We start from the raw sequence: 12,620 nt of genomic DNA, 5'->3' as shown, positions 1-12,620 counted from the left end.
TAGGGGTTCAGGTTTGCTATTGCAGGTGTGTATTGTTTATATTTTAGAGTTATCAAGGGAAAGACCTAAGTATTACTTGTTAAAGTATAATTTAATGCAGTGTGATTTGCTAGTAAATTAATACAGCTCAATATAAAATAAAATATGTAAGATTTATTTCACGTACCGTATTCATTTCTCTGAAACACAGTTTGAGCCACATCCAATTGCAGAACAGGACATTTACAATCCAATATCTTGTGCCCTCCAGTAAATGGTTCTATTGTGTAGCCACTGTCTCAGAGGCTGTAGACTGATGCAGCTTTTGGCACAGACAGCCTCTCTTGCATTATGTACTGTAAGTGAATTAAATTAATGCACCCATCTCCTTTCTGCTGCTAGACAATATTTATTAGTCTGATCTACATCCATAAGTCTTATTCTGTGTCACAACTCCATCTTTTATGCTGCTGGCTGAGTGAAAAATGCAAGTGCTGTGCAGTAACAGCTCGCTACTTGTCTGATGAACAGATATGTATAACATATTGTTTTCAAGTGTGTGAGCAAAGCACTGCCCTGTCAGTAAATATTTCTGACCTTTTTTCTCTGTCATCATTCAAGATTTATTATTGAACAGATCATGCTATAAAAATCTTCCTTAATTCCACAGTGCAATGCACATTGCAGCCATTATAAAGAAACATTTTTTCTTAATTCATTAGTACTGCCCTGTTGCGAAGAGTTCAACAAAAACACCAGCATATAATGTCTGGAGTAAAGTAAAGGCAAATATCACACTATACAGCTAACCCATGAAAACAAAGCAGACCAAGCATTTTCCTTTGATGCATGGTGGTCTAGAATCCCATTTTCTCTCCTGGGTGAGGATCACAAAGACTCGACTTTGGAGAATATCCCTTTAGACAGGTGCACATAAACAGATGCCAGTGTTGATAACCAACATTGGCATCTATAGCCAGAAAGTTTCAGCACCAAGCAACAGCTGGCTCGTGTTTCAAAACAAAGCCAATCACAAACCACCATACATTACATCAGCTTGTCACTAATCTGGGTTGAGCTCAAAGCATTAAAAAATATCGGGATAGATTCAAAACTGGATTTTAAAAGCTTCTCATGGTTTTGGCACCAGGGAAACGGCATTTGTTCACAGAGCAGAAACAGCACACACTTAATTATTCCAGTGGAGTAGCTGTCGCCAAGTGATACATGTGATCTTTTATGTCCCCTCCAAACTATCCACACATTACTCCTCAATTGACAAATACATGGTTTTTAACACTTGGCTTAGCAGAGGGATGGATGGCACACATTACCCCACCCAGGTCACAGTTTGTCCAATGCATTACAACTGTACTGCATTTATCTTTTTGAACTAACCTTTTCAAGTTGGAGAATAATGGCAAAGGGACTGACTTCATGGGAATGCTGTATGTAAATAGTAGGTGCAAAAGTGTGTTTGTGTGACCATGAATATGTGTATCTGCCCAGAAACAGTGTGCTGTAATGTGTTGCATCCATCTTCGTAAGCGCCAAGTGCCACTTTGAGTTCCACTTTGAGTTCCATTCTTTATTCTTTTCTGTTGTATCCTGTCATGTGCTTCTAAAGAACAGAATTAGCAAAGCCTGTGCCCCTGCTGCATACATAGCACTGTAACGAGAATCACCTCTGCAATGCAAGGTTAATACTACTTGTCAGTGTCACAAAGACAGCCCTCCTGATTATGATTGATCAGGTTCTTATCAAGCCCTATTGTGTGACGAGATATTTGTGGAAGCACTGCTGTGTTCTACTTAAGGAATACAACGGTCCTTGGAGAGATATCACAAGGTGCACCTACTGCTAGGAAAGCAACTATGAAAGAAAAAAAAAAAACAAAAAAAACTTGCCATGCAATGTCATCTGCATCCCAATGAAGTCAGTGAAAACTGGAGTTAGAGTAAAGAGAAACCACAGTGTTACTGCATTTTGATTGACACTATGACCTGGCAGGTTTTTTAATCGTCACAAATTCTTTGCGATTACAATCAGTCATTCGTGCCTCCTGCTGTGGTGATGGCAGATTTATGGAAATTAGGGCATCATAATCCTGATCAGGTTGTGTCGGCTTATTGTCTGCATAGAGCTTCACAACCCCACAGTAATTGCCTCTTGCAATCTTCTAAATCTTATTTGACATACCAGCAACTCCATGGGTCCCCGTTGTTTTTTAGTGGTGACCTTGACTTAGTGTCAGTCCATGTGGATTTCTCTTGCAGTCTCTGAAAACATACTACATGCAGAACTGAGCAGTGCAGTGCTGAAACAAAACCAAAATAATTCTGATTGAGAAGGACATTTCAGGTTGGAAGGATGTGACCTTGGAATCTGTCAAACACTCATGACCATGAGTTGAATGGAATGAGAAGGAGGAGCTCAAATCCAAGTCCTCAAAAGCAGACTAATTACCCTAAAACACTGATAACGCTCAAATCCTTCGTTTCCTTCAGGCTATGTATAATGGTTTATTAACTCTACATAATTGACCATAATTAGGAAAGGGTGTTAGATCTTTTGTGTAAGAAACCACAGCCTTTTGCCATAATGTTGGCTTTTAATGTCAAATAGTAGACACTAATTAGCCTTTTTTCTAGTCTGAATAGTCTGAATACAACAATGTTTTAACTATTTGCTGCAAGGTGTCAAAACTATTAATCATTTGACAGTAATAATATAAATATAACAACAAGAATAAATAAAAAAGGATTTCAATATATCCAGTTTTTATCAGTATTCATCTCTGTTGCTACTTATCTTATCGATGCTTGTTTGGTTTACAGTGGGGTGCTATTAGCTGGGGGACACCCTGTCAGATTGTAAAACAAATCAGTGTTAAACAGATGTAGACCAATCAGCCACAACATTAAAACCACTTGCATAATACTGTGTAGGTCCTCTTGTGCTGCTAAAACAGCTCTGCCCCATCGAGGCATGCAAATGGGACCTCTGAGGGTGTCCTGTGGTGTTTGGCATTGGGATATTGGCAGTGGAACTTTTTGGGTCCTGTGAATTACATAGTGGCCTCCAACATCTTGCTTGTCCTGGTGCATCCCACAGATGCTGGATGAGATTGGGATCTAGGGGGTTTAGAGCATTGCTCTGCTTGGGGAGGCCGCCGCTGTTAGGAGGTGCGTTTGCCATGTTGGCTGTTGGGGGTGTGCTTGGTCTTCAACAGTGTTAAGTTGGGTGGTATGTGTCAAAGTAACATCTAGATGAATGTCAGGACACAAGGTTTCCCAGCAGAACATTGTATTTTAACAAAGTTCAACATCAATACAAAATCAGTGTTATTCACTTCACCTGTCAGTGGTTTTAATGTTGTGGCTGACTGAAGTAAATCGTGTGTTTTTAACAAAGACCATGGATACTAAAGTCCATAAGCACCATCCACACCTGTGTAACCCCATAGTGGGTGCTCTGAAAAAGTACAGATTTTCCCAAACCTTCCAAGTACCACTCCACTTGCCTCAGTGTAAAATATATTGTGGTGATATTTTAAACCACAACACAGGACTCAAACGCTCTTGCACTGCAATGGACTGGCGATCTGTCCAGGGTGTACCCTGCCTCTCGCCCAGTGTCAGCAGGGATAGGCTCTAGCCCCCCTGCGACCCTTAAGGATAGACAGTATAGAAGATGGATGGGTGGATAGATGTCTCACACAGACATTTCCTTGCAAGGTTCTGACATATGCTGGCACTGTGTGTGTACATGTATTCATGTTGGTGTGTTCCAAGGTTGTTATAGTTTTGCTCTTTTTTAAAATAAGTTTTCATTTTTATGAGCTGGTTTGCTAGACCAGTTTTTATTTTTTGAAAATGCTTTGTTTTAGTTGTAGTGTCTAGTTCTAGTGTAGCTCTTTGGCAAATCATTGCAGTTGATTAAGAATACTGTGCCTCACATGTTGTACTTGACATCATGCAGTGAATACATTAAGTGTTGTAGACTCTGAAAGTGCACACATACCTGGTAGAATACTGAGAGTAAGTCAGCTGGTGAGATACTGGTCCATCTCAGCTGGAAGCCAATGTGGTTTTCTATGTTAAGTCTACATAGCACATTGTAAACTAATAGAATGCAGTCCTTTATGAATTATGAATGAATCAGCTGTTTCAAGTACAGCTCTCTCTCTCTCTCTCTCTCTCTCTCTCTCTCTCTGTGTGTGTCAATTTCTTGTTGATCCTGAGGAAAACATGTTGCTCTAGAGATGTAGTTCTGTTTCTCAGGCCAGATGTCAGCAGTCCGCAAAGTTCTGTGAGGCAGGGGCAGTGACAAGATCCAATTCCACAGGGGTATTTTTTTAGACAGTCTATGAGGATTTAAACAGTCTCTCTTGATCTTCAGAACTGTAACTGTGTCTCATTAAGCACACCATCTTTGACATTGCTGACATACGTTTTTATTCATATTTCACACAGAAATGTTCCACATAGAGTATGTTATTATGGCAGCTACAGGCGAATTTGCAATACGTCACAGACCGTGAGGTGTTGCTTGCTTGTGTAGTGGTGTCAACAGCTGGTGTAAAACTAGCACAGCTAAAAAATTAGAGGATAGATTTCATTGGTCTTACAGTATGTATTACAGTGTCTCTCTTTTTAATTTCAGTTAACAAAAATGCTTTTTGACATCTAGTTTTCGTTAACAATAATAAAATAATAACTAAGTCTAAGCAGTCTAATTGTATAAACTGTACAAACACAGCACTACTGCCTGCTGTTGACACCATTCTTCCACATAAGCAGCCAAAACGAGCTGGTGAAACACAAACTCAATATGCATTTGTATCCACAGATGTGAGGCTGTGTTGTGATAGTCTGACAGCACCCAAGTATTTAATGTGTATCTTCAATACATGGGGGGAAGGTGGGGGCAGGGGCAGTCACTCATCTGTGACTCAATTACAAGGAGACAACAAAAGAGCAGTATGATCAGTTTTGTCTGGAATCCACACTACAGTCATATTTGCTGCTTGTAAATTGAATTAGAGGACAGGAATGGGAGCAGGTAAAAGGCAGACACAAGAGGGCTCTTTGCTCATCAAGACTAATTGTGTCACTGAGTGTCGCAAAAGCTTGAATAGAGAGAGCTGCTGTAATCAGAGGGCTGTGTGCTTGTTCATCAGCCCAGAACCTTTCTGTGCCATTGGTTGCTCTGACTGAGCCCATGACAACAGAAGGAACAGCATTACACTGATTGCAACATCAAGCCTATAGCCGTGAAATACAACAATTTAAGGCTACATAATGGCCAGGAAAATGTCCTACACAGAAAGTCATATTAGATGTCTGGCTTAGTGGCTACTGCAGTAATTTCAAACTCCAGCAATAATCAATGTTCTGACACTGATGCTAACCAAAATCTAAGAAATAATTATAGGTAATTTTACTGCTTCATTATCATCCCATTGAAATAAGACAAAACAGACTGTATTTCATCTCACCATGAAGCAAAATAAAATATCACTCATAGTTTTTATGTGGGGGGCTTTAGACAGGCTGACCCTCAATCCTTTAACTCACTTTATTTTTAGATATGCTATTTATGCTGCTCTCTCTGCTTGGTTTGTACACAGTAGGTGAAGAACCCAAAATGAACTCCACGCAAGGATACATACTGTAGAGTTTGTGTAAACCCACTGGACCATGGATCACCCCAACTGAGTGCATGGCTGAAATGGACAGTCCCAGGCCTTTTTTTTGCTTCTGCACTGGCAATGTTGGCTTTTCCGCCTGCCTTAGGTCTGTATCTGATTACTGTCAAAAAGCAATCTTAATGTCAATGACCCAAAGTTATCCAATGTTCCTGATCTCTTTCCATTTTCTGTATGTTAAAGCATAGCTCATGACAGGGGCAATGAATAAATCATAAATATATGCAGCAACAGGGCTGTACAACACAAATACCCACAGCATAAAGTCATACAGGCTTCATGATTTCCCAGTGCCATCTGTATTTACTCATGCATACACTATATAGCAGTTTCACAAAAAGTGGGGCTAAAATCTGCAGTAAAGGCACCAGCAATATCATCCAGTGATTCCCCATGGCGCAAGTGTATTTAATTTAAAAATACATCCTCCTACCGACTAGAGAGGTCAGCACATCCACTGTGCTTGCAGTTCCCCTGGAAACTCAAATGACCAACGAGGTGGCAATAATCACATTAGCATCACTGAAGACTGGTGAGGCAGGCATGAGAGTAGTCAGATATATGAAAATATGACAAAATGTTGAATATAATGTCACTGACGGAATGCATTCAAAAAATACTGTTGTATATTTGCTCTAATAATAATGATGATTTAAAAAATTTGAATGGAAAACGGAGGAGTTCGGTTCAGTAGCACATCTATTGTAGTATTATTTTGACCTTGTTTTGCGGATTTTTACCCTTGCAGAGCCTGAATATCCAATGGTATCATGACATTTGGCTAAAGGGAAAGTCATGAGCTTAGTGGCACAAAGTCCATATACAGTGAAAAGATGAGCTTGTCATTTTGTGCAGCCAGCCTTTCCAAACTTACAGCCTCAGTGAACTTGCTTCAAATGTCGTAGGTGCTGGCAGGGTAGTACAGACAAACAAAAATGTTTGTGGGGACAAAAATAAATGAATAAATAAAGTCATGTATTCTGTTCATAGTTTTCTGGCTGGTTACCTTTCCAACCCTCCTCAGCTTGGACCTAGTGTATATAACTAAATACATTTACATACAAGTGGTAGAAATAAGTCGTATCTATGAAAGGCACCTTTTCTTTTCTCTCTTGCTCTGTTGTTTCCAAGTAGAATAACACAGTTGAGCATGTCTTGATGTTTGATATAATCACAGATGACATATGGCCTGGGTGAAAAGCAGAGAACCTCTCCTCTCAGTGCTTGTCATAAATCCTGCTTTATATCACTGACATTACTGTAGTGCTCTTAGGTAATCTGATCATCTCATTGCCAAATTGACCCATTACCTAAATTATCTTATTAACAAAGAAAAGTATTTCTCTGGATGAAGTCTTCAGTGGTTTGAGTAATGTGTGCATAGAATCCCTCAGTGCACAAAAAACAAACAAACAAACAAATAAACAAAAAAGGGGCAAATTTATAGCATTCTCTCTGAGCAATGCAGTGGTGAAAACAAACAGGCTGGGTGACCTCAGCTGAGAATGACAGTGTATCCTGAGGGACTGCTGCTTCTGATCTGCTCCTCTGTGCTCTTCACAGTGTGAAAAGCCTTTTATGATTTTCTCCGTTCAATATCTGTAAATTAGGTTCAGCTCTCCCATACCATACTCCATCAACAGTATTTTCCACAGTGTGCTCCAGCTAGACAGACCAATATGAAAATGATGCCCTCACATTTTCAAGAACAAACATTATGAAAAACCTTAGAAAAAGAATATTATAATGATATACAGCACACACAGCAGGACACCAAAACAGCATCTGAATGTCAAGCTTTTGTACACATTTCTGCACCAATTTTGGCAGAAACATGAATATTGATGATCTGTTTGGTGGCCACAACCTCTCAGTCACGTACTGTTCTCATTGTAACTGTTGCTGTGCCAAACACAGTGGTCTAATATGGTGACAAAAATGACTCACCAAAATGGGAAGCATGAGTCAAGACACAAACAGCTGCTACTGCTGGCAAGCAAGAAAACATGAAGGACATAAAAGGGGAGGATGAGATGGAGATTTTTTTTTATTTGATTATTGACAGTGTGAGATCTGTGTGTGTGTGTGTGTAGTTCCTCTAGATAACTTATTCTCCTACACACCAAATAGCTTGTGATACATTACCCACGAGAATAACATTAAAACTGAACAGTTTGATCCATAACCTGTGGTTCGAGCTTAACTTAATGAAAGTAACCACAATGAAATGGGAATGGCAGGGGAAATGTTACAAATAGAAAGAAACCGAAAGAGGGAGGTTTTCATATAGTCCAAAAGCAAATGTGGAGGGTTATTATCCATTAATCCATTAGGTTCCATGATTTTTGATGATTTTTATTTGAATTTTGAACAGTTTTGTAATTATTGCGTCATGTGGATGTTATTTCAACCTTCAGAATATCATCACAGAGCATCTCCTGTGCTCCTACCAGAGATTGACGTGTTCTCATATGCATAGCAATAACATTATATTGCATTCGCTGTCCTTCACTCACTTTTTTTAACCTGAATTCCAGGACAATACACCGTGAAAACAGAGGTTGCTGTTGTGGTTAAAGGTGTCCCATTTGGCCCACAACGACATGAAAACTTTCTAGAGAAGAGTAATATACAACACAGAGTTTAGACCAAAAATATTAACCTTTAAGTTCAATTAAAAACTATGATGTTGATAGATGGATGTCAAGTCAAAGTGAATTGAATTTTCCTCTACCTCTCAAATCAGAAGAGACTGGCTTGTGTGATGAATGATGACATTTATTTGATTTGGGAGATATTACAGGAGCTACTGTCAAGAAATATAAATGGATATAGTTTCACAATCATATTTTACCGGAAGACCAATACTCTTTTTGTGGATGTGCAGCAATGATGACAAAGATGGGAGGGACAGCCAGTTGGAAACAAATTGATGCCAGAGACGGAAGGGAAAAAAAAAAGACTACTGCCCAAAGGTGTATGGAAGGGTCAGATTCATAGATCTATATGAACTGTAAAATGTAGTTAAATCATTTATTTCTTTGTTGAAGATTTGACTGACATTATGCTTGAGTTTGCTGCAAATATGACATCTTTATCCATTTGATTCTTGAAAAGAGCAAGAATAATATGACAGAAATTAAAGCTAGATGTGTATTTTACCTGGGAGCAAGCCCAGAATTATTTGTATTTATTTATTTGTCAGTTGCCTCCTCTGACACATCATAGATCACAGCTCAATATCTGCCATTGCATCTTGATAAGTTACTCTGAAACATGTGTTTAGCCTGCAAGATGTTGAAGATAAAGGTGGCAAACAATCTGCATAAAATAACTTTGAATAGGTTCCTTCTTTTGCTATACTATTTCCAGTGGCGTGTTATGAGGCATGTGGCTTCACCGTGTTCATGAGGAAACATATTTTAGCTCCATCATTTTGAGGGCTTATTTATTTTTAATCCAATAAATAAATGTTGATTTCTGCGACAGGCGGCGGGTCATCGTTTGGAATGAAAAAATGACAAAATTTCAGGTCCAGATTTTTCACCTAAATACTACTTAAGGTCATGTAAAAATTACTCTGTGGTATGTTTTATGTCATTTGAAGTGGATTCGGACAGGTTTTGAGTGAATTCTTTAACAAAGATGACACCACAATTTTTGATGTTTGTGTGCTAAAAATGGTCAATGTATGTCACAAGAGTATCTTAAGTTACTACTTAAATCTTTGTGAATTCTCACCCTAGGGAATTGCTGCATATTTTACTTTACTGTACTTTGTTACTTGGATGCATCATGACAAAACAAATGTATCCAGATTTACCAGTATCTTCATTCTTCTTTTTGTTCTGGCCATCAACCCTCCTCTCATACACCATATCACTGTCTTTGACAAATATGAAGCCTAGGGTCTACATCACATTTACGGTGTGATGTCATTACATTCATGCTTAATTACTGTTAGGAGTTGGCTTTTAGATTAATCTGGAGTTTTTAGAGTGTGTGAGCTCTTGTAGCAGAGCATATGGAAGACTTTATGCTGTTAATTTGTCTCTGTCTGCTTGATGACACTTTCTTAAAATCCAATAAATGTATTTATGAGTCCACATTTTGGAGGTATTGGGCCATAGAATTTATGTGATGTATTTGTGATTTATTTGCATTCTTCATAAGTTGTGGCACAAGGTCATTGAGGGGTTGTTAATTCAAAACAGAAGTTGTTTTTCAGAGTTTGTTACAATAGAATAGCCTTCATACTTTTTTCAGTGCTAATTCTAAGGATGCAGAATTGCTATTCTCTAGTTATGTGCTATAAGAGATGAGTAATTGTCTCTAGATATCCTCTGGAACCTCAACCTCATCTGACATAGGTTTAAAACAATAGCTGTTGTGGACAGTGATTTATTAGATAAGGACTGGCCATTATTCTTTCAGCACCTTAGAACACACATAGAAATGTTGCAGACAAGGGCAAGGAAATTTAAAAAAATCCTTTGATGGGTCCTCCCCAGGCCATCCTATCATTATAGCTGCATTCTAGCTCGCCCATTTTTGACTCTGATCTCATCAGAATTGCAGTTTGCTGGGATGAATTTGACTATCAGCACTGTAATAGTCTCAAATGATCCGCTTTTCATTCCCCCTCTCTGATGGTTGTGAAAAATCTGCCCACCTGTTCTACAAAGAAATTCTTGTTTTGTAGTGAGTCGGACTCAACAGTTCCCAAATCCCTCTTAAATTAAAGCATGAGACAGCTCACTGGGATTACTGCTTGTAACTGACAGATTGTTACATATCATTGCCATGCTAATGGTGCATTGTTACATTACTACCAGAAAAGTGGGGGTATGTGTGTGTTTGTGTGCATGTATCTGCATACAGACACTAGTGCATGTCTTTATACAGTAGTTACGTTATATCATGTGTTACTGTGGTATTATGATAGCTAAACTATGGACATGTAACTTACAATTGAAATTTACTTAAGAACTTAATTTGATCCAAAATACAATCTGTAATGCCAAATTCCATTCATTTTTGTGGAAAGCATCATACTAAGCAAATGACTTTGATATGGAAGACCACTGTTTTGCATCCACTTTCATATACTTAATATTATGGAACTGGTTAACATGCCTACAGCACTGTCTCATGTGTTCAGTGCAGCCAATTCACTTGCCAATTTATTGCTTTTATTTCCCAGACAAGAAATGAAATCCTAAGGAAGCTGTGCTCATCCACTGCAGCGTGCATTCCTATGCATTCCCTGGTCAACACTGATGTTCCTATGAGCTCATGCGGCGGAACTGTGGTAAGTTTGCCTTCAGAAGTGGCTTGCAGACGTAGATTGCCAGGATTAGAAATCATCAACTCAGTGTTGAGAGCACCTGCTGTTAAACAAACTGACTGGGAGTGGTTCAGGCAGACAAAGAGAAAGAATGCCACTGCTGCCTTTCTCAGTTATTACTCTTTCACTATTATCTTTACTGCGCTGCGTTTTACCTAAGCATGCATTTTTAGTTATTGCTGCTCTTGCTCTTTTTGACTGGAGTGTTTTAGTTGTGTTTGACATTTTATTACATTTTAAGAGAATTTTATCCTATGCTTGATCTTTTGACTGCTTTTTTTATTTGAACATTTTTTTTAGTAAATGTCTATTCACCAGGTTTCCTCTTGGTTGAATATTGTGAGTCTTTTTGATTGTCGCCTTCATTTTACTAACCTAAAGGTGCTGTTTGATTAGAATAATTGTAAGATTGTAGTGAGTGGTGCATTAGCACAGGGTGATGCTGGGTGGCAAGTTCCTTCTTTTATTATTTGCATGCATTTACCTTAAGTGTGCCCTTGTGGCTTCTCTGTTCCATTTATTGCACTGCTTTCTGCACTCTTTCTGTCTTTTTTTTAAATAAGAAACTGGTAACCATAGTGAAAAAAGTCAAGCCAACTTGAAATGCTTGTTGTTGACTGAGGGGAAAAATCTGTAGATTCAAACAAAATTAGAAAAAATCCCATTTTAGTGGTAAGAGAGTAATCACACCGCAGACCCAAGGATACAGAAAGGATTGGTCATAAAGCAATGAATAGACTGCACCCCTTTTCACTGAGCCTGCTTCGTTTTCTTTTTTACAAACTACTGTTGTCAGGGTAATTAGAGGGCTGGGACATATGATCACGTACAAAATTCTGCATAACAAGTATGGAAACACACACTGTATTGTACAGTAAACTGGCTCTGAGTTATGTGCACTCAGTATAAATGACCAGCATGCACATTAAGAGGTTTTCATTTGGCAAATAATTATCTGGAAAGTTCAATCAAGGCAGTTTACTGCAGAATTTGACTGCATTACACTGCTAATGTGACAGGCAGGGGTGAGCCAGAGAATCAGCGAGAGAGCAAGAGTGGAAAAGAAGGAGTACTGTAGCTGATTGACAGATGAAAACTTGTTTATCGTTGGCCTGTAGATGTGACTGCTGCGGCACCGTGGGGCAGCCATTCTCTTATGCTGGTCAGGTAACGCGCTCCATTTCCTAACCTGTCAGCACGGACAAGCTAAACACAGGGCTTTTTGACATCAGCATTTTACATCGTTCATTCTCACTGACAACTCCAATCGAAAGGAGGGTTGACATGGTGTCATTCCCAGTGGGCCCCCCAGCAACCTATGTGCTGTGCTCACAGTTTGAGAGGGAGATCAGTGCTGTCTATGACAGTTGTGTTTCTCCCAGGTATGGAGAGAAAAATGTCACGTTTGGCATCCAAGCAAAAGTTGTCCTCTCTTCTTATTGTTTTTTGATGGGGGAAGATATCACCCTTTGAATTTAGATTTTTTTTCTGAAGGCACAAAGGTCATATTCTATGATGACGTTGCCCAGGAGAAAAGGAGAGAGAGGCTGGGAGTTGATAAGATTTGTTTCTTAAGATTGCAC

General features: G+C 39.0%; 1 long non-coding RNA gene across 1 annotated transcript in view; it reads left to right on the top strand.

Moving 5' to 3' along the window:
* Positions 1 to 12,620, top strand: part of LOC127142458 (uncharacterized) — a 58,542-nt gene that overhangs the window by 17,447 nt on the left and 28,475 nt on the right. The window contains exon 2 of the long non-coding RNA XR_007813222.1: positions 10,894 to 11,001. This is a non-coding gene — a long non-coding RNA (uncharacterized LOC127142458). The remainder of the gene's footprint in view (positions 1 to 10,893; positions 11,002 to 12,620) is intronic.

This window comes from Lates calcarifer, linkage group LG1 (genome assembly GCF_001640805.2).
Source record: "Lates calcarifer isolate ASB-BC8 linkage group LG1, TLL_Latcal_v3, whole genome shotgun sequence".
Taxonomy (NCBI): Eukaryota; Metazoa; Chordata; class Actinopteri; family Centropomidae; genus Lates; species Lates calcarifer.
This window is presented reverse-complemented; position numbering and strand designations above follow the sequence as displayed.